The sequence below is a fragment of the Triticum urartu genome, chromosome 3 (assembly GCF_003073215.2).
Source record: "Triticum urartu cultivar G1812 chromosome 3, Tu2.1, whole genome shotgun sequence".
NCBI lineage: Eukaryota > Viridiplantae > Streptophyta > Magnoliopsida > Poales > Poaceae > Triticum > Triticum urartu.
In genome coordinates, this window is record NC_053024.1 from 274,380,332 (window position 1) to 274,386,324 (window position 5,993).

The window sequence follows — 5,993 nt, forward strand, 5'->3', positions numbered from 1 at the left end:
GAGAGCAATAATATCAAGTTTCCTCTCTATGTGCTTAAAGTTTTGAAGTTATGCTTGTTTTACCTTCCTATGCAAGTTGATTCTTGTTCCCACAAGTTGTTTGCTCACAAAATACCTATGCATAGGAAGTGGGTTAGACTTAAATGTGCTAGTCATATTCTTCATGATGCTCTCTTTATGTTTCAATTCTTATCTTTTATGTGAGCATCATTGAAATCATCATGCCTAGCTAGGGGCGTTAAACGATAGCGCTTGTTGGGAGGCAACCCAACTTTATTTTTGTTCCTTGCTTTTTGTTCCTGTTTAGTAATAAATAATTCATCTAGCCTCTGTTTATATGTGGTTTTATGTGTTTAATTAGTGTTTGTGCCAAGTAGAACCTTTGGGAAGACTTGGGAAGTCTTGTTGATCATGCTGTAAAAAAACAGAAATTTTAGCGCTCACGAGAATTGCTGCCATTTTTATTTGGAGAGTGATATTTAGTTAATTATTTTTGAATATGATTAATAGATAAATTATACGTCCAGATTTATTTGAGAATTTTTGAGTTCCAGAAATCGTTTGATACAGATTACTACAGACTGTTCTGTTTTTGACAGATTCTGTTTTTGTGTGTTGTTTGCTTATTTTGATGAATCTATGGCTAGTAAAATAGTTTATAAACCATAGAGAAGTTGGAATACAGTAGGTTTAACACCAATATAAATAAATAATGAGTTCATTACAGTACCTTGAAGTGGTGTTTTGTTTTTTTTCGCTAACGGAGCTTACGAGTTTTCTGTTATGTTTTGTGTTGTGAAGTTTTCAAGTTTTGGGTAAGGATTCGATGGACTATGGAATAAGGAGTGGCAAGAGCCTAAGCTTGGGGATGCCCAAGGCACCCCAAGGTAATATTCAAGGACAACCAAGAGCCTAAGCTTGGGGATGCCCCGGAAGGCATCCCCTCTTTCGTCTTCGTTCATCGGTAACTTTACTTGGAGCTATATTTTTATTCACCACATGATATGTGTTTTGCTTGGAGCGTCAATTTATTTTGTTAGGATTTGCTTTGCTGTTATTTAGAACAATGTTTTGCATCTTTTATTTCAATAAAAGTGGCATTGATAGCCTTTACTATGCCTATTTTAGAAGTCCACATGTTGCTGTTTGAAAACAGAAAGTTTACCGCTGTTGCAATAATTCCGTAGAAAAGTAAGAATGTGATAAAATGTTGAAACCTTTTGCATATTAAGCTCTGATAAATTTACTACAGTGGTAATTTTGTTTCATATTTTTTGGAGCTAGGGAATTATGGATGTTGCTGCATTCTTTACAGACTGTCCTGTTTAGGCAGATTGCTGTTATGTTTGCATTGTTTGCATATGTTTGCTTATTTAATGATTCTATTTGAGGATAGGACTATTAAATATGCAGAGGCATTTAGTATGCAATGTTGAATAATAATTTTAGTGATTTTATACAGTAGAGTATGATAAGGTTTTGGCAATGGTTTATACTAACTTATCTCACGAGTCCTTGTTGAGTTTTGTGTGGATGAAGCTTTTGAGATTTAGGGAGACCGTGATATGGGAGGAATTAAGGAGACACAAAAGCTCAAGCTTGGGGATGCCCAAGGCACCCCGAGATAATATTTCAAGAAGTCTCAAGCGTCTAAGCTTGGGCATGCCCCGGTTGGCATCCCACCTTTCTTCTTCAACAACTATCGGTTAGTATCGGTTGATCCTAAGTTTTTGCTTCTTCACATGATGTTTGCTATTCTTAGATGTCATTTTATTTTGTTTTGCTTGCTGTTTGAATAAATTACCAAGATCTGAAATTGTTAAATGTTAGAGAGTCTTCATATAGTTGCATAATTATTCGACTACTCATTTATCTTCACTTATATCTTTCGGAGTAGTTTGTTATTTGCTCTAGTGCTTCACTTATATCTTTTTAGAGCATGGTGGTAGTTTTATTTTGAAGAAATAGATGAACTCTCATGATTCACTTATATTATTTTGAGAGTCCTAAATAGCATGGTAATTTGCTTAAATAATCCTAATATGCTAGGCATTCAAGATTAGTAAATACTTTCATATAGTGTTTTGAATACTAAGAGAAGTTTGATGCTTGATGATTGTTTTGAGATATGGAGGTAATAATATCAAAGTCGTGCTAGTTGAGTAGTTGTGAAATTGATAAATGCTTGTGTTGAAGTTTACAAGTCCCGTAGCATGCACGTATGGTAAATGTTATGTAACAAATTTGAAACATGAGGTGTTATTTGATTGTCTTCCTTATGAGTGGCGGTCAAGGAAGAGCGATGGTCTTTTCCTACCAATCTATCCCTAGGAGCATGCGCGTAGTGCTTGGTTTTTGATGACTTGTAGATTTTTGCAATAAGTATGTGAGTTCTTTATGACTAATGTTGAGTCCATGGATTATACGCACTCTCACCCTTCCATCATTGCTAGCCTCTTCGGTACCGTGCATTGCCCTTTCTCACATTGAGAGTTGGTGCAAACTTCGGTGCATCCAAACCCCGTGATATGATACGCTCTTTCACACATAAACCTCCTTATATCTTCCTCAAAAGCCACCATACCTACCTATTATGGCATTTCCATAGCCATTCCGAGATATATTGCCATGCAACTTTCCATCATTCCGTTCATCATGACACATTCATCATTGTCATATTGCTTAGCATGATCATGTAGTTGACATAGTATTTGTGGCAAAGCCACCGTTCATAATTCTTTCATACATGTCACTCTTGGTCCATTGCATATCCCGGTACACCGCCGGAGGCATTCATATAGAGTCATCTTTGTTCTAGTATCGAGTTGTAATCATTGAGTTGTAAATAAATAGAAGTGTGATGATCATCATTTTCTAGAGCATTGTCCCAAGTGAGGAATAAAAAAAGAGAAAGGCCATAAAAGAAAAGGCCCAAAAAAAAATAAAAAAAAAGAGAGAAAAAGAGAGAAGGGACAATGCTACTATCCTTTGCCACACTTGTGCTTCAAAGTAGCACCATAATCTCATGATAGAGAGTCTCTTGTTTTGTCACTTTCATATACTAGTGGGAATTTTTCATTATAGAACTTGGCTTGTATATTCCAACAATGGGCCTCCTCAAGTGCCCTAGGTCTTCGTGAGCAAGCAAGTTGGATGCACACCCACTTAGTTTCTTTTGTTGAGCTTTCATACATTTATAGCTCTAGTGCATCCGTTGCATGGCAATCCCTACTCCTTGCATTAACATCAATCGGTGGGCATCTCCATAGCCCATTGATTAGCCTCGTTGATGTGAGACTTTCTCCTTTTTGTCTTCTCCACATACCCCTCATCATATTCTATTCCACCCATAGTGCTATATCCATGGCTCGCTCATGTATTGCGTGAAAGTTTAAGGTTTGAGATTACTAAAGTATGAAACAATTGCTTGGCTTGTCATCGGGGTTGTGCATGATGAGAGCATTCTTGTGTGACGAAATGGAGCATGACTAAACTATATGATTTTGTAGGGATGAACTTTCTTTGGCCATGTTATTTTGAGAAGACATAATTGCTTAGTTAGTATGCTTGAAGTATTATTATTTTTATGTCAATATGAACTTTTGTCTTGAATCTTTCGGATCTGAATATTCATACCACAATTAAGAAGATTACATTGAAATTATGCCAAGTAGCATTCGCATCAATAAATTCTGTTATCATTTACCTACTCGAGACGAGCAGGAATTAAGCTTGGGGATGCTGATACGTCTCCAACGTATCTATAATTTTTGATTGCTCCATGCTATATTATCTACTGTTTTGGACTGTATTATGGGCTTTATTATACACTTTATTATTTTTGGGACTAACCTATTAACCCAGAGCCCAGTGCCAGTTTCTTTTTTTCCTTGTTTTAGAGTATCGCAGAAAAGGAAAATCAAACGGAGTCCAATTGACCTGAAACTTCACGGAACTATTTTTGGAAGGAAAGCACTTGGAGTCCACGTCAAGGAATAATGAGGAGCCACGAGGTAGGGGGCGGCCCACCCCCCTGGGCGCGCCCTCCACTCGTGGGCCCCTCGTGGCCCCCTGACGTACTTCTTCCCTATATATCTCCATATACCCTAAAACATCGGGGAGCACAATAGATCGGGAGTTCCGCCGCCAGAAGCCTCCGTAGCCACCGAAAACCAATCTAGACCCGTTCCGGCACCCTGCCGGAGGGGGCAATCCCTCTCCGGTGGCCATCTTCATCATCCCGGTGCTCCATGATGAGGAGGGAGTAGTTCTCCCTCGGGGCTGAGGGTATGTACCAGTAGCTATGTGTTTGATCTCTCTCTCTCTCTCGTGTTCTTGAGGTGATACGATCTTGATGTATCGCGAGCTTTGCTATTATAGTTGGATCTTATGATGTTTCTCCCCCTCTACTCTCTTGTAATGGATTGAGTTTTCCCTTTGAAGTTATCTTATCGGATTGAGTCTTTAAGGATTTGAGAACACTTGATGTATGTCTTGCATGTGCTTATCTGTGGTGACAATGGAATATCACGTGATTCACTTGATGTATGTTTTGGTGATCAACTTGCGGGTTCCCATGAACCTATGCATAGGGGTTGGCACACGTTTTCGTCGTGATTCTCCGGTAGAAACTTTGGGGCACTCTTTGAGGTTCTATGTGTTGGTTGAATAGATGAATCTGAGATTGTGTGATGCATATCGTATAATCATACCCACGGATACTTGAGGTGACATTGGAGTATCTAGGTGACATTAGGGTTTTGGTTGATTTGTGTCTTAAGGTGTTATTCTAGTACGAACTCTAGGGCTGTTTGTGACACTTATAGGAATAGCCCAAGGATTGATTGGAAAGAATAACTTTGAGGTGGTTTCGTACCCTACCATAATCTCTTCGTTCGTTCTCCGCTATTAGTGACTTTGGAGTGACTCTTTGTTGCATGTTGAGGGATAGTTATGTGATCCAATTATGTTATTATTGTTGAGGGAACTTACACTAGCGAAAGTATGAACCCTAGGCCTTGTTTATCATTGCAATACCGTTTACGCTCACTTTTATCATTAGTTACCTTGCTGTTTTTATATTTTTAGATTACAAAAACATTATCTATCCATATACCACTTGTATCACCATCTCTTCGCCGAACTAGTGCACCTATACAATTTACCATTGTATTGGGTGTGTTGGGGACACAAGAGACTCTTTGTTATTTGGTTGCAGGGTTGCTTGAGAGAGACCATCTTCATCCTACGCCTCCTACGGATTGATAAACCTTAGGTCATCCACTTGAGGGAAATTTGCTACTGTCCTACAAACCTCTGCACTTGGAGGCCCAACAACGTCTACAAGAAGAAGGTTGTGTAGTAGACATCAGCGGATAAGAAGGATGGAAAAGTGAACAAAAGTATATATGATATACATGTTCTTGATGTGTACTTTACTAGTGTTCATAGTAACCCCTAGGTATTTTATATCGATTCAGTTGCTATGATTAGTAACTCGAAACAGGAGTTACAAAATGATATACAGCAGACTAGTTGAGGAAGGTGACGATGTGTGTTGGAAGTGATTCCAAGGTTGATAAGATCACCATCTGCACACTCCCTTTACCTTCGGATTAGTGTTGAACCTAAAATAAATGTTATTTGGTGTTTGCGTTGAGCATAATATGATTGGATCATGTTTATTGCAATACGGTTATTCATTTAAGTCAAAGAATAATTGTTATTCTGTTTACATGAATAAAACCTTCGTGGTCATACACCCAAGGTGAATGGTTTATTGAATCTCGATCGTAGTGATACACATATTCATAATATTGATGCCAAAAGATGCAAAGTTGATAATGATAGTGCAACATATAGTGGCACTGCCGTTTAGGTCATATTGGTGTAAAGCGCATGAAGAAACTCCATGCTGATGGATTTGGAATCACTTGATTATGAATCACTTGATTGCTTGCGAACCATGCCTCATGGGCAAGATGACTAAGACC